This window comes from Herpailurus yagouaroundi, unplaced genomic scaffold, assembly GCF_014898765.1.
Source record: "Herpailurus yagouaroundi ecotype Mexico unplaced genomic scaffold, PumYag 77, whole genome shotgun sequence".
In the NCBI taxonomy this organism is placed as follows: Eukaryota; Metazoa; Chordata; class Mammalia; order Carnivora; family Felidae; genus Herpailurus; species Herpailurus yagouaroundi.
The window spans coordinates 80,828,510-80,854,422 of NW_024412388.1; the positions used below are offsets into that span (position 1 = coordinate 80,828,510).

General features: G+C 42.3%; 2 long non-coding RNA genes across 2 annotated transcripts in view; one reads left to right on the plus strand and one right to left on the minus strand.

Moving 5' to 3' along the window:
• The window catches only part of LOC121027505 (uncharacterized), a 53,554-nt gene extending 28,272 nt beyond the window's left edge, over nucleotides 1-25,282 (plus strand). Inside the window, exons 2-3 of the long non-coding RNA XR_005788765.1 lie at nucleotides 23,500-23,687; nucleotides 25,172-25,282. This is a non-coding gene — a long non-coding RNA (uncharacterized LOC121027505). The remainder of the gene's footprint in view (nucleotides 1-23,499; nucleotides 23,688-25,171) is intronic.
• Nucleotides 4,348-17,709, minus strand: LOC121027506 (uncharacterized). Its single transcript, XR_005788766.1, has 2 exons — nucleotides 17,419-17,709; nucleotides 4,348-6,289 (listed from the first exon to the last, which is right to left on the minus strand). It is a non-coding gene; the product is annotated as an uncharacterized LOC121027506 (long non-coding RNA).
• Nucleotides 25,283-25,913: the final 631 nt, after the last annotated feature.

The following is a 25,913-nucleotide window of genomic DNA, read 5'->3' on the forward strand; positions in this document are numbered from 1 at the left end:
GCCATTGTGCCATTTCAAACAAGATGACCTGCTTTGGTCACTCACAGTCTGAACACGGTATGATCACTTTTACATTACTTTTAATATAACTGCTTCATTCTGCAAGATGATCTGTATCTCTCTGCCTCATGGCCACCTCTGCCTCACTTACTTCCCATCGTCCAAAAACGCTGAGACTCACTCAGTCTAAGAGGAGAGATGAAGAGAGCTGGTCTTACTGGCTACACTAAGTGCTTCCCATGCACTCTATCAAGCTATGTTTACCTAATTAAAAGAGTCCACTAAAGAGACTTTTCCTGAGCAAAGAAAGACTGCTCCATGCCCTGGTGTACATTTTCAACACCTCTCAGATACCCTGTTACCCCAATGTGTCAGGTGATTCTACCAACTAATGACCAGTGAGTTGATGGGATGTTCAACAAGATTCTCGAATGTGTTGTAAAGGCAGTTTCAATAACCTATTGTATAATAAATACTTGAAGAACTCCCAGGGTTTAACTGAGGGTGTCTGGCCCTGCATGGCCATGGGACACATGTGCATAGCTATGTGAAAGGGGAGCTCCTGTAAAAATTTACTATTCGTGGTCTTAGTTCTGAACTGCCTTTCCGGACCTATTGTTCTTCCTGTTTCTCCTCTACTCCTGACCCTCTGAGCTAACAAATTTATTGTTTGATGTCCTTCCTCTGTTCCCCGATCTACTTTGGACTTGGTGTTCCACTTCCCCTCAGCTATGACTGTTGCTTCTCCCAGAGAAGACTCTGATCCTCCCCTGCTCAGGGCTGCTTTTGGCCATTTCAGGTAAACACCTCTCCTAGGTAAACTGGAGAACGTTTCAACGGGTGCTCCGCTCCTGGGGGCAGAACACCTAGCAAGTTTGGAAGTAGAACTGGACACTGGGAAGGCATGAGCTGACACAGTTCTGCCTTCAAATGCTTGGAAAAGGCATTTTTCTTATTCTCTAAGGCCCCAAGAGATAGAATGAGCCATAGTGGGACGTTAAAGGGACAGAGTATAACTTGAAAGAAAAGCAAGAGGTATTTGACAGCAGTCAGAGCAGCCACAGCTGTCATTTCTTGTCACTGGAAGGTGCTCACGCAAAGACTGGCTAGCCATCAAGTGGAAACTGGAAAGTGGAAAAGTGAAAAGTGGAAACACTCGCAAAAGGAGTCATGCATCCTATGGGTCATTTTACTAGAGGTCTGCAGCGTCCTTCAATGCCGTGCTTCTCAGAGTCAAAACTTTCATGATTCTTTAAGTTAAAAACAGGAAAGTCAGATGCTTGCCTAGAGGGAACGGTTTGGAGTGAGGATCAGTGGAGGGTCACTTGCATAGAGGAACTGCCAAGAAGGAAATTACAGGTTGGGATGAGAAGCAGGAGAGTTTGAATCTGGGCTGGGAAGAAACCATATCCTCTGAAGGGACCTGGTAAACTGTGCTTTTCTGTCTCAGATGGATCAGCTTAGACCTGAAGAATGTCAGCAATTTTCCTCTTCCCACAGGGCCAATCTATAATAATTAGTTTTACTACTTTTTTCACAAGCTATTAATTATTTTAATTAGCTTGTTCATGCACTCAAGTTGTTTACAAGCACTTTCCTTTTTGTAGCGCATCAATAAACAGTAGAAGGGAAACTACCACCTTGGAGGGACCCAGGAAGTGTTTACCAGGCAGGCCACGGCCCAGAGCATGAAGGAGTTTCTTCTGCTCTACACTGGGGACCTCCCAGCAAGAGCGTCTGAGTCAAATGGGTATCCTCTGTGGTCATTGCCCCCTCAGTCAAAGCAACAGAGGGCAAACAACCTGTTTTTTGTATGTTGCTCCGTCAACCACCACCACAGAGTAAACCCCGAAGGTTGTGGATGGTTAATAGTAGGCTTTTATTAAAAACCCACATATTTGGCATCTCTTAGTTATCTGGTTTGACTTCTGATTTCACCCCTTACTGGTGTGTGACCTTGTAAAAGTCACTTCTCAAATTCTTTCTTTGCCTGTCAGTGAAGCCAAAAGCACCAAATCAGTGGAATTCTTTTGATTATTAAATGAGTGGGCACGGAGGGTAGGTGCTCACACAGCACCGGCACTGAGCACTCATTCGATCCTCACCTCCTCTTCCCTCTTGCCTTCTTCTCTCCTCCTCCCTCTTCTACTCTTCCCTTCGCTGCCAAAACTGGGACTCTTTGGCTCCAGACTCCAGGGCTCTTACTTCATTATTGTTCTTAAGTCTGTACTTTACAGAAGTATGAAAGAGAGAAAGTGAAATAACAATTTCCAAGGAATTATCGCTATTTGAATAGTCCTATTGGGACGTCTGAAAGACCTCAAGGGCTTTTTCTCCGGGGCTATTACCTCATGCTCTCGAAAATTGTGCACATGCGCCATTTGGAAAGTGTGTTTCTCAGTAGGTTCTTTCCACCTCCTGGGGACAACCAGGGGCGGGACGGGGGCGGGGTTTGGTGCGCTAAGGTAAGAGGCTCCTCAGGCTCCACCCACGGCCTCAGGGGATTGACACCCCTCCCCCCACCCCTTCCCTCCAGGGAGGAGACAGGGACTGGGAAAAAAGACCTTGTGTGCTGATAACTTTTGTGATTGAAAATCCTATTTGGAGCTTTCCTTTAACAGAGCCCAGCACCCCAGAAAGCCATGCTGCTATGTTCCCCGCACTGTCTCTCATTTGCTCAGGTATGAACTTGGAAGAGAAACCCGGAGTCACCAAGGCAACTCTGCCTTCACAGTAATCTGTCAAAGCAGGGCACTGGGGCTCTTTATAGCAGATCTCAGGAACCCCATTTTTTTTCTATGCGACGGGGGTGCTAAATCACCACCAGTGACGTGTAATGTTTTTTGAAAAGTTTTTCATTAAATCTTCAATAGATTAATGGAAACAGAAAAATTTTTCCAGGAGTTTTTCTATGACTAGAATCTAGAACAAAGAGAAAAAAAAAATTGAAAATTTGAATTGAAATGTTTGTACTTAACCCCATGTGTTGTATTTTTGTTTCAATTAAATATACTCATGTACTATTTTTTTTGGTCTAATTTAAACAACCAAACAAGGAACTGACCAATCAGGTTTCCAAAAGGAATCTTTTGGCACCGTCTTGTGACCATTTATGGTACAATTTAAACAGAACCAAAAGCAGCCCTCTTTAAGTTTTTTAAAACGGTCTTCTGGAACTCTCTTGTGGCGCATCGTGGAACTGAAGAAAACAACAGCTACCGAATAATGCCCCTTGTCTCACATATGGGGAACGCTTTTGCTCCTGCTGCTATTATAACTATTATTCCCTGAAGACTTACAGCGCAGCCACACTCACTGATCTCTTTGTGTGACTTTGAAGCACAATATGAGAACGACCACGTCTCATTTTCACCTCAAAGATGGAAATAAAAGGGGACTTGCTCCCACATTTTAACATCTGTCAAGAACCACAGAATTTTAAAGCTGATCAGTCAAGAAAATATCAACTCGCCTCATGCGATGGTCATGCAGCAGGCCCACTTTGACTAGTAGAGAGAAGCGCCTGCCATCCTGGGCACCTTATCGTACTCTCTAATCTCTTTATGTGTGTCAGTAGTTAATTTTCACAACTCTAAGAGGAAGGACTCTGTGATAATCTTATCCCCCACTGAGAAAACTGAAGCCCAGAAAGGCAATTGCCAGAGGCCAGTGACTGGCAAGAAAGTGCCAGAGCTGAGATGTGGCCAGATCATTCCCTCGGAGGCTGTGTCCCCAACCGCTACTTCACACCTCCTCTAACTCTACTAAGACTCTGGGCGTGATTTTAGTGACTATTGTCATTCTGCGTTAACCTTTCCTGTTGTTATAGCCCTTCAGCAATGTCACCTAAGTGCTTGTTAAATTGGTGATGTTAGTGTTAGTCTTGAAAAAAAGTGACTGAAAATCCACCCTTGATGTGAACGTGGACTAAAGGTGTGATAAAATTTGAAGTGCAATATTAGCTGTCAACAAAGTCTCCAAAATGGAAATAAAGGAAATCCCTCTACCTTTTCTGCATTTATGAAGAACCACAAAATTTTCAAGCTGGCCAGCCAAACAAGTGCCATAATGTCTGTGTTGTTTATATAGGGGAGACTCTAAGGGTTTCTTGACTTTGGCACTATTGACATTGGGGCACTATTGACACATAGGGCTCTCCTGTGCATTGTAGGATATTTAGCAGCATCCCTGGTCTCCTCTACCCATTAGATGCCAGTTGTGACGATCAAAATGTTTCCATTTTGGTGGTGGTGGAGGCAGCAGAGAGGCTCAGATTCTTCTGGGTTGAGAACAACTGAGATAGAATATACTATGAAATCATTGCAATAAAATGAGAAAATACAAGGATTATAGCCAGCATAACTTTAATCTTCTCAAATTGTCCTCAGAAAGGGGGAGAAGAATGGAAACAATGAAAAAAATGCCATTGGCCTGGCTGCAAGATCAGCCCCCCCTGAAAAATGGCACAAAACTATCATGTTTATACACCTGACAGCCGAGAATGAACCCCCCCCCCCCCCCCCGCTTACATTGAGTCCTATGGAAAAACCAACGTTGAGTATGTAAGATTTCCATGATTGCATTGCCATGATTGCATCATAAAATGTGACTGCTATGTTTCCAGAAAATCCTAAAGACTTATTCTCCTGATTTCCTGACCTTCAGGTTCTCTGCGGGCTCTGGCTTTCACCTTCATCAAATATTTCACTCACTTCTCAGCACCCTTCTTGAGCTATTCTCAGGTAATGACTGTAATCCCTCTTCATATCTGATGTCAGCTCAGATTTAGATCTCCTCCTTCCACATATAGACTCTAAGAGTTTCCAAGGATAACCTCATCTACTCCACCATTCTCCATGGATGTCAAAATATCCTAACTTAAATGTTTCAAAATTTCATCACTCTCTGCTAACACTTTTAACTTCTACCTTTTTTCTATGATCAATATTTCATTCATTTATTCACTCGTTCATTCATCACTCATTTGGTGATTACCTATTATGTCTTCTAGGCACAGTATTAAATGCCAGGAATACAAAAAGCATTAAGCTGGTCTCTAGGGAGGGCACCTGCAGTCTAACACTGAAGAGGGAGGGAGCAGGGAAATGACAATGCATTGTGTGTGGCAAATGATAGGATGCAGGTGTCCACAAAAGGCTCTGGGAACATAGGAAAGGAACAAATTCTGCGTCGGGGTAGGATAAGGAGGCTTCACTGAAGAGTTGGGAATTAATCTGAGTGTAGAAGAATAAATAGGAGTTTGCCAGGCAAAGAGCATGGGGTGGTGGGGGGGAGGTGGAGGAAGTGGGGGGGTAGAATGAATAACCTATACATAGACCAGATCTGTGAACAAGTCTGGTGAGTTTCTATTCTTGCCTTTTAGATAGTCTCTCAAGATGGGAATCTTTTCCCTTCCCTTGCATGTTGATGTACTCCATGTTGAACTAATGGCCACCACCTCACAGCCACCACCTCACCAGATTCATTTTTTTCTAGCCACACTGTGGCCCTTGCTCCAGAAGGTTCTGTCACTCTCCCACTCACCACCTCCTCAGCTGACTCCTCTCTCCCTTTCTGCTCACATCCAGTTCCCAGAAACTGTCACTTCCATGTCTGTCATCTCTGCCTCGCTCAACCCATATCTCTTGTCCTATGACCATTACTGCTCTTCAGACATACCTTACCTCTGTTCTAGAATCCGGTGAAAGCCTCCTGACTGGCTCGTGACTTGCGGTCTCTCCCTTTTCCCATCTATTTGACCATAAGCTACAACTTATGGAACCGTTGTGGGAATTTTTGGACGACTCGTTCATGCGTTGACTGAAAGGCAGGCAAGGCAGGCATCTGGTATTTGCAACCTTTCATGGAGATGAGCTCTGTGGTAGGGAATAAGTAGAGACGGCAGGGTCAGAGCAACCAACAGTGTGGCCACCACAGTTAACAACCAGACCTGGCTGATGTCATCCCTAGCCCCATGCTCACAGTCCTTGCCATGGCTTAGCAGGCTCCACACAGCCCTCGTGGTTGTGAATCACACAGGACATGCGCTCTCCCACCTCAGGCCTTGTTCTGACTTAGTGGCTCCCTGTATTCTTCACTCTCCCTCATTTCCTCCAAATTACGTCTCAGATGTCACCTTTTCTGACCCATCTCTCCAACAACCCTCTGTAGAACAGCAGCTCTCTGTGATCCCAGGAATTCTTACCCTCCCTGACTTACCTCTGTGCTACTTTTTCATCTCCCTTCCATGACAGCAGTGACTTTGTCCATTTGTTCTCTGTTGTATTCCCTGGGTGTGGAAGAGTGTCTAGTCAGGACTGAGTCAACACCAGCTGAATACATAATGGAAGAGTCAAGTTCCATTTCTTCTTTCCCTAGCAGTATCTATATTTCCCAGCCATGGGATCTGGGTGAGGTTTTCCCACCTCTCCATACCGGGATAGAGTGGAGGGAGGATTTGACTGGCCTAGAAGCCCCATCCTCTTGCCATCAGTCATTGGCTTAAAGGGGCACTTCCCCAAGTCCAAGTCAAACAGCGCAAGCAGTGGTTGGTTCAGGGCTGGGAAGGTGGCCCAAGTTGATCTGATACAGGTAACACTCCTTTGGCTTGGTGGTCAGGGAAAAGGAAGCTCTGTTCTGTGGGTGGGCATGACTTGCCTTATAGTCAACAGCTGTAGGTACTTTGCTCTCAGGAGAGACTCCAGCCTGAGGACCAAGTCTGAAAGCCACGCAGAGAGCATAATAGACAAGTAGAGCCAGGGCCTCCACCACCATGTGAATCTCTCCTTCTGAAGCCATTGCATCTCTACAACTTCTGGATTCCTTGTTTCGTGAACTGATGAATCCCATTATTGTTTAAGTCAGCTTGATGTCAGTTTTTCTTTTTTGTGCAATCCAAAGCATCCTAGCTGATACACTGCCCTTAAAATGCTATTGTGCCCTAGTGATGATTTAAGGACACTGATCAATTAGAATGTTTATTATTGAATCAATAAATTCATTCGTCAAATATTTAGGGAGCACCATACAATGACTTTAAAGTCAACTAAACGATCATGGCTATAAAACCGACGTTGGGGCGCCTGGGTGGCCCAGTCGGTTAAGCGTCTGACTCTTGGTTTCAGCTCTGGTCATGATCTCACAGTTTCAGGGGTTCGAGCCGTGCGTCAGGCTCTGTGCTAGCAGTGTGGAGCCTGCTTGGGATGCCCTGTCTCCCTCTCTCTCTGCCCCTCCCCCACTCACACTGTCTCTGTCTCTCTCAAAATGAATAAATACACTTAAAAACAAAAACAAAAAACACCTCATTTGAGGGAAAATGATAAGGATAGGGAGTGTTCAGACTCGAGAGAAGGCTTCTTAGACAACAATTTCATGATAGATGTGGCCTCATATTTGAAGAGGATGATGTGTTTAGACATGGATTTGGCTAATACCTGCTGTAATACAAGATATTCTTAATTCTGCTGTAGGTGCCAATCCCTTCTCCTAAGGTACCAGGGGGAAATACATTCACAGAGAACAAAGCAAGGAAAGGCAAGACCTTGTGATTAGCTCAGACTTCAACTTTAGATCACTGTGCTTCCTCTCAAAAGAAAGGGGGTCTTAACCCAAGGCAGACTGTCCTGGAGGAGCTAGCATCAAGGCAAACAGAAGGCCTCCTCTGTTTGCTTCCACCCCAAAGTGCAAACCCTTGTTGTGAGTCTTACCACTCCAATGGGAAGAGAGGATACCTATGCCGGTCTGAACCAGATGGGGAATCCAATGCAGGAATAAAAGATGCATATCTCTATCTCTACATTCCTTCCCTCTACTGAGCCACCAAATGAGATCACAGCCTTGGTCAATAGAAATACAACCTTATAAGATCTTGATCTGGGGTATCCAGCTAGGCCACGCAGGGATTCCTGCCTGCATGACCTATGAGATAATAAATTCTTGTTTTTAAGAGGCTAAGTTTCTGAAGTTTCCAAAGGTAATTTGTTACACAGCAATAGAAAACTGACACAAATGGGTACGTAGAGTTTCATTGCGTAAATTTAGGTTGTTTCCAACCTTTCCCAACTGCAGTATGGCACTGAACACCTTTAGACATATGTCCCTACGTGTTACTAAAAGAAGTTGTGTATGATAAATTATTACACATAAAATTGTTTACTCTTATTTTAAGTTATAATACTGTCAAGTTACCCTCCCAAAAGTTATATACTGATTTGTACTACCAATAAAATATGTTTTTTACCCCATAACCTCGCCAATACCAAGTATTATAGATCTTTATCATTTACCAATTTGAAAGGGGGAAAAAAAGGTTTCATGTATTGACTGCTTACCCCATGTCAAGCCCTGGCTCAGTGCTTGACATACCTTTTCCCATTTGATCCTTAGGGTAACTCTATGATGTGTTATTATGACCCCATTTATTACCCCAATGATGAGAACAAGACCTAATCAAGAGTACATAATTAAGTAGTAGACCAGGTACTCTCAGGAAGTCTCACTTAGGAATCTGATCTTTAAATGGCTGGTGAGGGAGCCTGGGTGGCTCAGTTGGTTGAACGTCCAACTCTTGACTTCAGCTCAGGTCATCATCTCATGGTTCCTGGGATCTGCCAGGTGTTGGGCTCTGAGCTCACTGTACGGAGCCTGCTTGGGCTTCTCAGTCTCCTCTTCTCTCTGCCCCTTCCCTGCTCTTGCACTCTCCCTCTTTCTCTCAAAATAAATAAATAAACTTAAAAAATAAATGGCTGGGGAAATTTGACCTAGTCTCACATGGCCATTATACTCTTAGTATTTCTTTTCCTGTAATTGCATATTCATATTTTCTCCTTCTGTGCTGGGTGTCTTCTGTCTGCTGCTTGAGGATTCACAGTCTTCCTACTCTGCCCTGCTGTCTCCTAGAAGTTTGACTTCTCTGTCCTTCATTAGCAATGCCCCAGTGCCCTAAGGCTCCCTGCTGGGTTTAGCCAGTGGAGAACCTGGCAGGAGATTAGAGGTGGGAAGAAAATAAACTCCAAGTATTTACTCTGACTGGCTTTGGAAAAAGGTCATTGTTCTTCTCAGGTGACCCTCTCTTCTTCTAGGCTCCTGTAATTTTTCTCTCCTATTTTCACACATAGAAATGATTCCTGATTGGCTGCCAATAGCCTCAGGTAACTGTGGCTGTCCTATACACACAACTATACAAATAGTCTTTTGTAAATGAAGCCTCCTTGCTTTATCTTGAGTGTGCTATTATTTTAGATTTTCTATTATGTTGTCTTTTCTCACTGAATTGTAGGCATTCTGTATGTTGAGGTCATAATTCTTTGTCACTTGATGTGGAAGCATCTATCTTGGTTTATTATTTTTTAGTATCATTCTTAAAAGTGAAACAGCTGTGGGGTGCCGGGGTGGCTCAGTCAGTTGGGCGCCCGACTTTGGCTCAGGTCAGGATCCTGCGGTTCGTGAGTTCGAGCTCCACATCAGGCTCTGCGCTGACAGCTCAGAGCCTGGAGCCTCCTTCAGATTTTGTCTCCTTCCCTTTCTGCTCCTCCCCCACTCCACACTCTGTCTTTCTCTCTCTCAAAAGTAAATAAACATTAAAAAAAACCAGTGAAACAGTCAGTTACTTTATGAATAAAATGGGTTTAATTGGGAATAGCAGAGGAATTTCAATTCAGGACATGTATGCCATGGCAAACCATAGGAAAGTGCAGAGATCAAAGGAGAGAAACATTACTTTATAGAGGAAAGGTAAACATTGGAAGGGGCTGCTTTGAGCCAGAGTCCAATTAAGGAAAGCATGAGTTCAGGCTGGTGATGGTTTCTCATTGGCTGAGTTGTGGCATTTTCTTATTGGCTGAGTTTGCTACCAGGCAAGAAGAAATACTCCCTTTGCTTTCTACTCCTGCTGGAGTAGTAAAATCGGCTCCTTCCTGTTGGGAAAGTGTATAAATCTCTTCCTGTTAGGGTCTGCAATTGACCATGGGTGATGGGGCTTGAGAATTCCTTTTGGCCTTGGGTCCATTTTATGAGGATTCCTTTATTCAGTTGCAATAGTTTTATTTAAGATGATTTCTGTGTAGGGGCGCCTGCATGGCTCAGTCAGTAGAGCTTCTCTGACTTTGGCTCAGGTCATGATCTCAAGGTTCGTGAGTTTGAGCCCCACATATGGCTTGCTGCTGTCAAAGCAGAGCCTGCTTCAAATCCTTGGTCCCCTCCCCCTGCCCCTTCCCCATTTGCACTCTCTCTATCTCTCAAAAATAAATGAACGTTAAACAAAAAGATGATTTCTGTGTAAATATTTTTATATCCTCACCCAAGGCCCCACCCTAGAGAATGTGGCCTTGACCTTGACAAATCCATTGCAACTCACTTCTCCACTTTGGGGTGGGATGAAATGCCTGGATCCTAATCCATTTGTGCCCCAGATATCATCTTGCCCTCCTTAAAAGTTTACTTTCCTCTTCAAGTATATGGAAATGTTTTGTCTGTACTCCACCTGACTTGTCTACTAGATGCTGTTCCTCAATGTCATGTGCTTCCTCCTCTGCTCATGGCTGCTTCCTGCCTGGAATTCTTAGGCATGGTCCCCTGCCAAAAGGGCTCCTCTACTTGTACCGGTGGAGGAGTGAATGTGGGGCAGGCCACGCTTTGTTTATCATATACTCCCTTTACTTTCTAAGATACCGTTACATGAGCCTGTACGGTTAATCAGACTTTGGCTTTGGGGGTGGGAGGAAAGAGAGGGTGCATTGCAATTGAGGTGGAAATTATTATAATACGGGATGGTGGAGGAAGGAGACTTACACTGAGGGTCTAATACGATTTTTCCCAAAGTACATGTAGGAGGTTCGGTTATTCATAGGGAGTTCCTTGTGGGCACACCTGGTCACTAACATCACTCCTTATCCTGGTGTCTTTCTTCTAACCATCTAACCCCTCCTCTCTGGATTCCTCTCCTGAATCTCCCAGAGAAATGTTGTTCCCTGTCCACATGGTCAGTCTTGCCCCCAGAATTATTTTGTTACCTCTAGTGTTAAACTTTCCTTAGCAGAGTGAAGTGAAAGAGGAGCTCCAGCAGTACACCAATGGAACAATCTTGCCTTTGCAAAAGTCCCCCAGAACTGTGTGCGGAGGTACTCCAAACCCCATGGAAGAGTCTAGGATGGGCAGCCCGAGTCTAGTCCCTTTTGAAGAAGCTCGACCTGCAGAAGCTGCAGACCCTTTTGCATTTTTCCCATTCTCGAATGTATTCATTTCGGTTCTCGGTCTCCTGTTTTCCGATTGTGTCCCTTCAGGCTTCACAGAGTAAAAAATGGACCATAAAGGGCCACTCCTTTAGCCATTAGCCAAAGGGCCACAGCAGCTTTGAAAGCACCTTTTGTGAAAAGATGGGGTTTCATTTTTAACCAGGGGCTACGCTTACCCTCAGTTTGGGGGAAAAGGAGGGAGGAAGTCTTGGCTACATGTCTTAGGGAGAGGAAGGCAGATGGGAGACAAAAGAAAGAGGTCCATTTCACTCTGTCTCCTTAAAGGACGACAGGCCCAACAGATTCTAACAGTTGTTACTACAACAATGGAACGGGACACTTTGGAACACAGAAGCTCCCTGTCCTGGGAAGTATGTGATTAATGGGATGTCATAGAAAGGATTACCTGTCTTTTAAGAGCAAACACAAAGTCTTTCTCTTTACCTGACGTTTTAAATCAGTTCTTTACTATTTAAGGATATAAATGTAAAGTCATAATTGGACTTGGCTGACTGTTCATGAGGGAAGAATGCCAAAGGAAAGGGGGATGGGATCCGGGCATGGGTTAGACAGGTAAAACAGGCTGTGTTACATTGTTGAAAGGAGAAGATATCAGTGTGTGTGTGTGTGTGTGTGTGTGTGTGTGTCTGTGTGTGTGTTGCATAAAGCTAGATGCTGGTAGGCTGAGCTGGGCTAACAGATTCATGAAGAGGTAATTAGCTGGACAGAGGCTTCCCTAGACTCTTGGAACACAATCCACTGCATCCCCAGGAGTTATCTGCCTCTCTTCGCATTGCCCTGTGGGAGCTGGGGCTTGGGACACTGACACAAGTACTGATATTTGGCTACTCCTACTGCTATAATGAGGTCCTTTGTCTATGATCCAAGAGTCTTCTGTTTTCTCCCAATATCCATGAAACTGTGGCAGGCTAACTCAGATTATAGGATGGTAAAATCTCAGACTCTTCGCAGTTCTTGACAGTCTTGGTACCAAGAGGGGATGTAGACAAAGAGGCTAATTAGCAGATTTTTCGAGGGAAGTCTCTGGGAATTGGCAGTGAACATGTTACCAAGTTTTTGATCAATGAGGCACGGTTCTCCATGTTTTTGCCAATTATAAGGAGGAATTGAAGCAAGCTGAGGACTAGGAGGTAGGTTCAAAGTCAGCTGTGTGAAGTGGGGCTTGGAGCATTGCTAATTCATCTTGGTGTAGGGAGACCCTCACCGGTTTGGCAGGCAGCTTCAGGTCTGCCCTGCTGTAACAACTAGTGCTAATATTAATCCTGGATGAGCAGGAGGTTTGGGCCTTTTTTTAAAAAAATTTCTTTTAACGTTTATTCATTTTTGAGAGATGGAGACAGAGTGCGAGTGGGGGGAGGGGCAGAGAGAGTGGGAGACACAGAATCTGAAGCAGACTCCAGGCTCTGAGCTGTCAGCACAGGGCCCTACACGGGGCTCGAACTCACAGACCGTGAGATCATGGCATGAGCCAAAGTCGGACGCTTAACCGACTGAGCCACCCAGGCGTCCCGGGCCTTTTTCTAGAAGAATGGCAACAACTGGATCATTAGTCCCTCCTATGGTCTATCATTCCACCCTCAGATTCGTTCAGACAAGAGCAAAGTGTCTCAGCGGCTTTGCAGTGGGTCCCAGCCATTATCATGGTTCTTTGGGGGAGATATCCCTGAGACAGCTTCCATGGGAAGCCACAGAAGAAATCTAATATTTGAACTCGTAAGAGTTCCTGGGATTGGATTTACAATGCCGCTGCAGGAGATCCGCTGGAGAATGAGAAACTGACCCGAAGAATTCTACATAAACTCTTATGGTCAGTTCTCACCCGCCAAAACTTACACTGGAACTAGATGAAGTCTCAAGAGATGTTATTTTGATAATGGGCAGCAAATGCCCCAGATTGAGGTAGATTCCTTTAAAAAAAAAAAAAAGTTGCTGCCATGTGAGCCATGCCCAAGTCAGCAAAAAGGTGAAAACCCAGTAACACCAGCCAGAATATAAAGTGGCATGGCTACTGAGTCAAGGGGTTCCTAAGGCTGAAACAGGTGGTATTAGCCATGAGGATTTTCACCCAATTTAAATTGTTGAACCAGGCAAAAGCACTGCAAGCTCATTTGGTTGAGCCATGAGCAGACACCATACTGTTTGAAAGTAAAAGTAAATATAAAGCCTTACTGGCCTGGAGAAGCTCTTTTGTCCTGTGTCCCCCTGAACCCTTCCTCTTCCCTCTACCGTTGCCTCAGCTGATGTTAGTACGGATGTTTTATGGACCTTCCAGGATCCATAATGTCCACAGGCATCTGGCATCAACCTTCAAAATTTCTGATTCTGCTCCCATCCCCTTATCCTAGTCCACGCACATAAGTAAATCAGGTTTGGTCACCGAATACAGCTGTCCTCGGAAAGGGATCATTTCCTCCTAGCTGCTTTCTGGGTAATGATCAGGACACAAGGGATGAGGTGATAGGGACCTATTTTGAAAATCTGAGATTTCTCCATGACCATTCCTGGGCATGGTATGTCTTTCTCTCCCCTAACGGCGACTCCAGGCCAGCATGGTTGGCACATCCTCCAGATGGCAGCCCCGTCAAAATGGGGCCTGGGAGATTCAGACTTAACTCTGGTTCAGCCACCTGGATTCTCTGGCTGGACTGACACGGTCCCAGATCATAAGGATAGTTGCCATTTGGTCGAGGACGCCGTCATCAATCCCCTATCACAGGCCAATGTGGAGGCCGCAATGGGTCTGTGTAACTTTTGTTAAAATGTCCAGGTTACTTTTTTTTTTCTGAATAAAAGGTCTGAGTATGATTAGGGGATGATTGAAGCAAAGGTGAAATGATCAATGCCGAAAGTGGATGCAGAAATTTGAGGCAATGGAGGACAGGCAGCAGTAGCACCTGGGATGGGAGCATCTCAGACCCTGAGACACATGATAGACAGAGAGAGAGAGAGAGAGAGAGAGAGAGAGAGAGAGAGAGAGAGATCTGAATGATCTTTGTTTTTCCAAATCACCTCTGGAGTCTTCCTCATGAAGGAAAACCTCTGGTGAGATTCTCCCAAACCATTGCAAGGACTTTCGCGCCCCCGGGGGGCCCAGGGGCGTTTGGGGGGGCTGGGGGCCTGATTTTGTCATCATCTGCCTGATGACTCTGATTGTGATTTGACCACTAGTCACCTTACCTTTACAGGGGAGTCAATCAGAAGAGGCAGAGGATGGTCCCAGCTCCTGCACCTCCCACAAAGATGTTAACACATCCAGATGTCTCCACCCCTATTCTTACAACCATCACTAATAGATAATAGATATCTATTATAGATAAATGCCCCCCAACTGCCCTCAGGCAGTCCTTCTATAAAGAAAGACTAAACTCAATTATTTAAACTCAGCCGGGGAAGTTCAAGGTTTACCAGCTGGCCAAGAGGTAATGTTGGATGTTCTGTCAATGTCTCCCTTTAAATGATATAGGTCCTACTTAGCAACCCCCACAACTATAAACAACACTTTCATTTCATGGTCATGATGTACATATGCCCTCGGGACTATACTTGCTTTGTGGAACTAGGACATTAAGCTCCCTGCCTTCTGAAAACACAATGATTTGCAGCTTTGCCATGGTCATAAGAAATCTTCAAGTGGTTAGGGAAGCAACACTAGTAAATGACGAAGCCCTCACAACTAAGAGATCTCTCCCAAAAGATGCCACCCTTGGTTCTCAAGAGAGATTCCCCAAGAGATAACTGACTTGTTATTTATGTGCACCCTGTGTACACCTATCCCTATATCAGGACTCATCCGATTAGAAAAAGTGGTACAAAAAATTAGTCCCTGACTGTGGTTGAGGTGATCAGTGCTAGTGCCTCATCCCCGGGAAGCATTCAAGTGGGCCTCAACTCAGCAGGTAAGGTTGCTACAGATGAGAGAATTGCCCTAAACTTCCTCCTGGAGGGCCAAGCAGAGCCGGTGCCATCACAGATACATCCTGTAGTACCTGAATTAATGTCTCAGGCCAAGTGGAAACACCAATACAGAAATATAAGGAGAAAATCCCCTGACTTTCTAAGGTAGAACCTGATGATATATGGGATTTGTTCAACTGCCTGGATCTGGAACCCTGGGAGGCATGGTCGGGGTGAATTCTACAGGTTGGTTTCAGCCTACTGGTTTGAGTCCTACTGATAGTAGACTAATTAGATGTTGTATTGTACAAATTGAACAGATTTGGTCTCAGCCTCTCTTGGTCAGATTCATTAGAGTAGCCAATAGAGTGGTAGACTCATCAGAAAAGTTTCCAGAGTATAAGAGAGTGTAGATAGATGTGCCTATCTTTTAGTATAATAAAGATAAAGTTTACTTTCAGAGCAAAGAGCCGGCAGGGTAACTTTTTTTTATTATGAAATATTTGGTTTCTCTAAGCTCAGGGCTCCTTCCCTTTATATGTACATGTGTCAGCTGGCCCTTTCTGCGTCACCCTGTGGGAATTGGAGCACAAATACTCATGCTTTGGTATTTACTTTGCGAGTAAGAAAGTCCTCAGCCTTTGACCCTGGAGTCTCAGGTCTTCTGCCAGGATCCATGAAATTGTAGCAGCCTAACCTCTTAACTTGTGAGTGGGGTAAAATACCACTCTTCACAGTTTTCGACATTAATCTGTCCTATTTGTTTTGTACCTAATGGACTAAAGCTTTCCATCAAGTAAATCTAGGATAATCCTGTTCCTCTCCACCCACAAAGGAAGAACTAATGAAGGACCAGGGTGATGTTTGGTGTCCTTCACAGCTTTCTCCCCATTTGTGGGTTGCCCGTGCTCTTTAAACAGCCCTCTCCCAGGGGTAAAATGACCTCAATGGATCGCTCCAGGCTCTGCCTCTTGCTCTCTCTTGTGCCATGCTATCTCACCCCTGCAGCCCGTTTCTTCTCTTTGTCCATGTTAGTTATAGTGGCCATTGTTGCTTGGCTCTCTAGTATCCATTGTCTATCATTCCCCCATCCTTTCAGTTGAAGCTCCTGTGGGAACCCAATACCATTCAGACAAATTTCAAAGCATCCAGGGGAAACGAACCCTGTCCCCAGCTTCGGACGTGGAATTGAGTGGTGTAACAGCAACACATTCATTCTCTTTGCCAGGAGATCTATTCTGGCCAGTGAGATCTTAGAGGAAATCTGAGGAAGAGCTTCTCAGAAAGTTACCTTTCTCTATTAAAAGATAGCCACAGAAAGAAGCACATCCTATTTCCAGTCGGGAGGTTTGGAGCTTCTGTAGCCATTTGATCCCAGCTTGCAAATAAGGCACCATTCAGGATGGCAGAACAGGGAGACGACCATAATGTCGTGATGTTCGATCAACTGTGAATCCCACTCTCCCTCTGGGAGATAATGCATTTCCTGAATGTTTAAGTCTTCTTGAGTATGGGATTCTATTACTTGTTAGCATACAGTGAACTAAGTTCTGGGCACTCTTCTAAGTACCTTAAATGAACGTGTGTAGTTAAGGCTTATAACAAACCTATGTGTTTATTATTTTCTTCACTTGGAAGACAAGGAAATCTAGATACAGACAGCGTAAATATCCAGCTCAGGTCACACAGCTACTTAAATGACAAAGCTAGGATTTGAACCCAGATCTGGCTCAGAAGCTACAGATATAACCACTAATCTAGCACTTGTCACTATGCTGTTACTTGCGGTCTAAAGCATTTCAACTGATACTAACTGTTCTTTGCTTCTCAAGGCTACCTCAACTGACACTTAGGCTTTGGACCCCTTTGACCTCCAAGCTCATGGCTGCAAGCCAGTTTCATCCTCCCATGTCCACCTTCAGGGCCCACTGCTTGCCCAGAAGAAGAGATTCAACATTAATATCTAACTTCATCTCTTATTTGAACACCTAGGAAGGCAGCCCAAAGTTAATACATGAGTTCTTATTTAGCAGTTTTAAGCACCTTGATATGACCAACGTGTTCAAAGGGCATCTGCGGTATTGACCAAATAATGCCAACTACTGTCTGGCAGTAACCGGGAGCTCTTATATTTGCCCTACTTCTGTCGAGGAAACAGACAAGCAGCTTCTCAAGCCTGTCTCAGGGATATACACACACACATACACACACACACACACACACACGCACGCACACATATATCTACACACATGCACACAGCACAGTTACTCACCATGTATGACATCGGGCAATTACCAGATAGCAATTACCTTTGCTCCCCTTCCTTTTGTCTTGGAAGTCCCTTCTCCTCTCCTCATTGACTGTTCTGGCTACTGGTCACATTCTTCCCAGCCTGTGATGAAGGGGAAATCTGGACTTTGCACTGGACGCTTCTGCAGCCCACTGTCCCTGCCCAACCTCTCTCCATCACTATTATCGGTAATGTTTCAGATAAATTGCCAAAATAAATTTTTTTTTTTAAATCACTGGAGAAATGAAGGCAGAAGTGAAAGGTGTTCTAAGGCTGGGGACAGAGGGTATCAGTGGGTGGATCTGTTTGATGAAATCAGGAGTGCTCTATTGCTTAACATTTTTACAATAGAAATGTTGAGTAACTCATTTCCACATTTTCTCCGAACCACAAGGGGTGTGCCCTTGAGGGAAATGGAGATAGGAAGAGTTCACCTTTGAGAGATTCTTAAATGTTACAAGATTTCCTTAGAGCTACATGTGGAGAACTTGGCTTTTTTTCCAAGCCAAAAAGCTTTTGTATTATAAACATCCAAAGCCTCCTTTAAAAAAGATCTTAAATGAAGCAGATGGTTCAAACTGATCTGAATTTGGAGCTCAAAAAGCTAGAAAGTCTCTTTTGTAATTCACACTGGACTTTGAAGATAAAGGTCAGAGTCTTGAGAGGTCTCCTTTTCACATGGATAGTTGAAGAAGAGAATGCTAATAGGGGGTTGGGATTTTTCAGTGTGTGAAGAAAGTATTTATTTTATATTTTAAAAATCCAAGTACTCTTTTCTCTAGACCAGAGAGAGAGAGAGAGAGAGAGAAATGATCATAGGTATCAGAAAAAAAGACGGAGAACAAGGATGAAAGGCTGTGCATTCTATTAGACTTAGCCCCTAAGACAACTCTATGAACCTAAATGCTTAACAAGAACTGAATGCTGAATACATTACGGAATACTCACACAATGAAATACTACATAATGATGTGAGTGAGCAATTTACAATAACGTGCAATAGATCAATCTCAGGATACTGGGTTTCGGAAAGATACCAGATGCAAAATAGTACATTCTGCATGACTCATTGACAAGAAGTACAAAGCAGAGAAAGCTAATCTATGCCATTAGACATCAGGATGGTGAGTACTTTGGGACATAATGACAGAAAGGGAGCACCAGGAGGATGTCAAAAGTCAGTGAAATGTTCTGTTTTACAACCGAGGGGCTGGTTAACATGGGTGTGTTAAGTTTGTGAAAATTCAGTGTAGCTTCAAAATTGCAACAAGTCTATGAGAATATAGTTATTACCATTTCCATTTGCACATGGGGAGTCTGTGGTTCTGAGAGGCTGATGACTTGGTCAAGATTAAGGATTTGAGTCAGGATTTGATCTAGGCTGCCTGCTTCCAGGGCCCAGGTACATAACTATTCTGAGGAGTTTCTGTTGCTGCATATCCTGGCAACATTTGATGTCAGTTTTTTGGATTTGGACCACTCTAATAGGTGTATAGAGGTATCTCGTTGTTGGAATTTGCAGCTCCCTAAGGATATGTTGTACATATTTTCATGTCCTTATTTGCCAACCGTATATCTTCTTTGGTGGAGGGTGTCTGTGCAGATCTTTTGCCCATTTTTTTAACTGGATTCTTCATTCTCTTTTTGTTGAGTTTTAAGTGTTCTTTCTATATTTTAGATAACAGTCCCCATCAGATATATCTTTTGCAAATATTTTCTCCTGCTCTAGGCCTTTGTCTTCTCATTCTCTTGACAGTGTCTTTTGCAGAACAGAAGCTTTTAATCTTAGTGAAGTCCAGCTTATCAATTATTTATTTGATGGTTCAGGACTTTAGTCTAAAATAGTCATTGCCAAATTCAAAGTCACCTAGATTTTCTCCCATGTTATCTTCTAGGTGTTTTATAGCGTTGCATTTTATATTCAAGTGTGTGCTCCACTTTCAGTTAACTTTTTGTTGGGTATAAGGTCTGCGTGTAGATACGTTTGTTGCTTGTGTGTGGATGTCCAGTTTTTCCAGCGCTAATTCTGAAAAACTATCTTATCCCCATTGTATTGCCATGCCTCATTTTTCAAGAGTTGATTGGCTATATTTATGTGGGTCTATTTCTGAACTCTCTATTTTGTTTCATTTACCTTACTTTTTTTTTTTTCTCCAGCACTACCCTGTCTTGATTACTGTTACTTTATAATAAGTCTAGAAGTTAGATAATTTTGTTATTCTCCTTTAATATTGTATTGACTCTTCTAGGTCATTCACCACTTTATATAAATTTCAGAATCAGTTTGTTGAGATCCACAAAATAACTTGCTGGAAATTTCATTAGGATTTCATTAAATCTATAGATGAAGTAGAGAAGAATTGACATCTTGACAATATCGAGTCTTCTTACCCATGAGTATGGAATATCTCTCCGTTTATTTAGTTTTTTTAAAATTTCTTTCATGAGAGTTTTTTAGTTTACTTCATATAGATCATGTACATATTTTGTTATATTTATACCTAAATATTTAAAAAATTGGTTCTGGGGAGCCTGGGAGGCTCAGTGAGTTGAGCATCAGACTCTTGATTTCAGCTCAGGTCATGATCCCAGGGTCTTGGGATTGAGCTCTGCATTGGGCTCCATGCTGAATGTGGAGCCTGCTTAGGATTCTCTGTCTCTCCCTCTGCCTCTCTCCCCCACTTGCATTCTCTGTCTCTAAAATTAAAAAAAAAAATTTTAAGAAATATATAAATATCTCCTAACAATTTTTTTTATTCTAATGTAAATGATCTTTGTGCTTTTAATTGTAAATTCCATTTGTTTGTTGTTGGTGTATAGGAAAGCAGCTGACTTTTATATATTAACTTTGCATCCTGTAACCTTGCTGTAATTATTTATTAGTTCCAGGAGATTTTTATTGATCCTTTCAGATTTTCTGCATGGATAATCATGTCATAAATGAAAAAAAAAACAGTTTTATTTTTTCCTTTCCAATATGTATACCCTTTATTTTATCTTCTTGTCCTATTGCATTAGCCAGGACTTAAAGTGTGATATTGAAAAGAAATGGTGAGAGGGGACATCTTTACCTTATTCCTTATCTTAGTAAGAAAGTTTCTAGTTTTTACTTGTAGGTTTTTTGTAGATTAAAAAAAAATCAACTTGAAAAAGTTCTCTTGTCCTGGTGTGTGAGAGTTTTTATCACGAATAGATGTTGGGTTTTGTCAAATGCTTTCTTTCTGTCTATTGACAAAATAATGTGATTTTTTTTCTTCTTTAGTCCTTGATGTAATGGGTTATGTTAACTGAGTTTTGAATGTTGGATCAGCTTTGCATTCCTGGAAGAAACCCCACTTATTGCAATTGGTCATGCTGTGTAATTCTTTGCTGAATTCAATCCGCTGATACTTTATTAAACTTCTGGTATCCATATTTAAGAGACATGTTAGTCTTTGGTTCTCCTTTTTTGTACCATTTTAATTTGGTTTTGGTATCAGGACAATGTTGTCTTTATAAAATGAATTAGAAAATACTCTCTCCTCTTCTATTTTCTGAAAGTGATTATATAGAATGAGTGTTAATTGTTCTTTAAATGCTGGGTAGAGTTACCTAGTGAAACGATATAGACTTAGAGATTTCATTTGGGGAGGTTTCAAGATTACAAAGCCAATTTCCTTAATAGTTATGAGCTATTCAAATGGTCTATTTCATATTGACTAATTTATGGTTGTTTGAGCTTTTTGAGGAATTGGTCCATTTCATCTAAGTTGTCAAATTTATGTATGTAGAGTTGTTCATGATATTTTCTTATTATCCCTTTGATGTCTGTAGGGTCTCTAATGATATCTCCTGTTTCATTCTTGATATTGGTAATTTATGTCTTTCTTTCTTTCTTTCTTGTCAGTGTTGCTTGAGGTATGTCAATTTTACTGATCTTTTCAAAGAAGCAGCTCTTTATTTATTTTTTCTATTGTTTTTCTGTTTTAAGTTTCATTGATTTCTGCTTTTACCCTTATTATTTATTTTATTCTACTTGCTTTGGGTTTATTTTGCTCTTTCATCTCTAGGTTCTCGAGGTGGAAGCTTAGATTATTAATATAAGACTTTTCCTTTTTTCTAATGTATGTTTTTGGTGCTATATATTTCCTTCTCAGCACTGTTTGAGCCATGTACCCAAATTTTGATATGCTGTATTTCCATTTTCATTCAGTTCAATCAATGTATTTTTGTTTGTTTCTCTTGCGACTTCTTCTTTGACTTGTGTCTTACCTAAGTGTGTTGTTTGGTTTTCAAGTGTTTGGAAATTTTCTTGTCATCTTTATTGATTTCTAGTTTGACTCCATTGTTTTTGGAGAGACACTGTGTGATTTCAGTTTAGATTTGTCTTATAGCCTAGGATACAGTCTATCTTGGCATATGTTTCACAAGTACTTGTCAAAAATATGTGTTCTACTCTTGTTGAGCGGAGTGTCGTATCAATGTCTCTTAGATCTTATTGGCTGATGCTCTTGTTGAGTTACTTACTAATTTTCTGTCTAGTTGTTCTATCAATTGTTAAGAAGGGGGCCTTGGGACACCTGGGTGGCTCAGTCGGTTGAGCATCCGACTTTGGCTTAGGTCATGATCTCATGGTTCATGAGTTCGAGCCCCACGTTGGGCTCTGTGCTGACAGCTTAGAGCCTGGAGCCTGCTTCGGATTCTGTGTCTCCTTCTCTCTCTCTCTACCCCTCCCCCACTCACATTCTGTCTCTCTCTCTCTCTCTCTCTCTCTCTCAAAAATAAACATTAAAAAAAAGAAAGGAACCTTGAAATTTCCATCTGTAACTGTAAACCTGTCTATTTCTCCTTGCAGTTCTATCAATTTTTTTCTTACATATTCTGGAGCACTGACATTGGTACATATGTTTGTTTTAATACACAGACTGTGAGGAAAGACTTAGCTAAAACAAGGACATGAACTTTGTCCCATGGGGTGACAGGCTGATATGACTATGCCAGGCACCTGAGAACGACAAGCATTTAAGGTACAAAGGGCAAGTTCTTACTTCACTGGACAAACCATCACTTACCAGATGCCTCTCGATATTGCTATTTTCTGACTGAAATCTCTGAAATGAATCTCAGGATAGAAGTCTCCAAATTCTCCAATGCCACTTATGATTATCTTGAAATGGAGTCAACCCCACGGTTCTTAATAAGGGCTCTTAAAAATGAGTTTTTAAATGATGAGTCAAATGATTTATTTAACTCAACTAGGCATTATGATTTCCATTTTTCAAATAAGGATACTGATGCCCAGAACATTTAATAATTTGCCAGTGGTCACCCCACCAAGGTGACTGGGTCCAGTCCAGGAGCCTGTTTCCTCTTCACTCCAAGTGGTCCCTGCTGTTTGGTTCCCTGCTGTTCAGGAGACTGTATTTGCAAAGTCTGGGTGGCTACTTTGTGCTAGGCTCTGAGGGGGATAGAGGAAAACAAGACAGGGGTTTTTGCTCTCAAGCACCTCACGATCTTAAAGCCTCAAGTGCTACCATTTAAATAGTAGTTTAATTCTTAACTGCTCACGTTTCTTGTTGTCTTCACCTATTCACCCTCAGCAGAGGAGGTAAAGCCGTGAAGAGATGGATTGTCTTTCCACAGTGTTGATGAATGACTTGGTGGAGTATAACGTGAGAAAACAGTCTGTACTCCACATTGCTTTAACAAGAAATGACGTGTTTCTTTAAATAGCCGATCCTTCTCGGTCACTTAAGGTATCATTTGATTTAACAAGTTTAACGTGCTACAGGTTTTGGGGGGAAACATACATTCGGTTTTAACCTTTAATCCGATGGCCGAGTTGAAGGAAGCTCAGTCCTGACAAGACTGTGTCCTGTGGCACAGGCTATGGGGAACTGATTGGGTCGCTGTTCGCCTTAACTTTCTCGACAGGTGTTTTGCTTGGCACATGACCTCCCTGGAAAACGTCTGGTCCAACAGGCCCTCACATAACCATTCCACTCAAAGCAAATCCTGTCCCTGCCCTTTTACGCCTCGGTTCTCACAGCCCACAGTTTATTTAAATCTTTCATTTCCTTTGAGGGTCAGAGCCAGAGCCACAGCTGCCGCGGAGCCCTCCTATCCCAATCCAGCCTGTGGGGGTTTCCTCCCCCGTAGTACAGAATGGAACTTCCTGTACCCTCACTCAAAAACATAGGAAGAGCACAGCATAACGGTTAAGACTTCAGGCTGTTGCTTAGGCTTCTGGATTCAAGTTCATCACTTACTGGGTAAGTTATCTCAGCCTCAGTTTCTTCATCTGAAAATGGAGATAGACCCCACAGGTTAAATTAACTCCTAGGAAGGTGCTTGAGCAACCAAACGCCCGTCAAAAGCTGAATAGACAAACAGAATGTCATAGATACATACAAAGGAATATTATTCAGCCCTTCAAAAGAACAAAATTCTGTCACATGCTGCAATGTGGATGAACCTTGAGACATTATGCTAAATGAAAGAAACCAGACACAAAAGGACAAATACTGGGTGATTCCACTTAAACGAGGTAACTAGAATAGTCCAATACATGGAGACAGAAAGTAGAATAGTAGCTACCAGGAGCTGGAGGAAGTAGAGAAAGGGGGTTATTTTTTGTGGGGTACAGAGTTTCAGTTTGGGATGAGGAGAAAGTTCTGGAGATGGATAGTGATGATGACTGCATAGCAATGTGAATGTACTTAATGCCACTGAACTGTGCACTTAAAAAAATGACTAAAGTGGCAAGTTTTAACAAAAAAAAGTGCCTGATGGCACAAAGGCATTCTGGATTCTGTTTTCCTGGCCATGGAAAATATTTATAATAATCTTCCAAAACCATTATATTTCAGCACCCCTATGTGTAAGTTATGAATCTTGGAGCAATCATTACCCACAAGTTGAGAAATGTCACCCTAATCCAACTTCAGGAGACATTTACCTATGTTGCTAAGCATTTATCTGGAAATTTTCATAAACAGTGGGGAAATACACACACACACACACACACACACACACACACACACACACAGATTCCAATAGCATTTATAGTGCATAATCACAATTAAGAAAAAAGTTCTGGGGCACCTGGGTGGCTCAGTCGTTTAAGCATCCAACTCCTGATGTCAGCTCAGGTCTTGATGTCCAGGTTGTGCACTCAAACCCCATGTTGGGCTCCATGACGGGTGTGGAGACTACTTAAAAAAAGAAGAAGAAAAAGAAAAAATGAAGTAAGAAAAAAAGAAAAAAATTTCAGGAAAAAAAGGACTGGAAGGATATTCACCAAAATGACAGCAGCTATATTCATTTTCTCTTCACATTTAATATATATCTGTAGTTTTCAAATTTTAAGAAAGTGAGGAATTTTTAGAAGTGCAGAAGTTACTTTTACAATCAATCTCTCTCCCCTCACCCGGGCCTCCCCCTGCCTCTCTCTGCAGGAGGTCCTTCCCCTTTCCAAGCAGAATACCTCCCTGTGGGCCAGCCTGGGTAGAAATCTTTGTGGGATTGGCGATGGCCATCTATGATTTAAATGATGGCCTTGAAGTCCATGGTGAGCAATGAGTTCCTCAGGACAAAGGTGCGATATCAATTCAAGAGATCCTAAACTATATTTTAATTTGATAATAGAAACAATAAAAGCCTAAAAGTTTCATAAACACAGGTTTATCCTTTTCAAAGCAAATGTTAAATTACTAAGATAGCTTAGATTTTATTCTCTTCTATTATATGTAACTAGCCTTGGGAAGACTGTCGATTCAATTCAGCGCATACTCATCACTTACTATAGACGAGGCAGTTTGAAGAAATGCAAAGCTGAACTTCAAACCAGTCGAAGAGAAAATGTAAGTACACAAATAATAATATCACAGTTTGGAATATGGTCAACTCAGCAAAGGCAGTCAAGTGCTGTAGCATGTCCATAATAATATTTTATACATTTAATACTTTGGAGTCATGATAAAGATTATAAATATAACTATTTGGGTTTTCTAAGTAGCCAATCAAATCTTTAACCATTAAAGAAATTCACTGGAACAAGTAAGGTTTTCAGTGAGTAACATTTCCATTTGATTTAATTTTCAGAGTTAAGCATCTCAGTCTGTAATGATTATTCTGAGCTGCTATAGAAGTGTAACTCATTCTTTGATTCTCTAACATTTTCTTCTCAGTAGATGTGCTCAGATAAATTATTTGCCTTTGATTCTATATTCCAAAACCTTTTTCTATGTGAAACTTATTCTGTTAAGATAAGATTAAATCTCCATTTCACAATTTAAGGAAAGTCTGATGCCCTCCCAAATGTGTCTGTCAAGCCCTTGGGTAAGACAGTGTGGGCATGCTACTGATGCAACCGCTTACCACTGTCACCTTGGATGGGTCACTTACTTCATTTTTCTGAGCCTTTATTTAACAATAGGCCTTGAGTGGTTGCGATAGTGTATGTCATCTACTACTCACTGTTGGTTTGCCAGAGACTA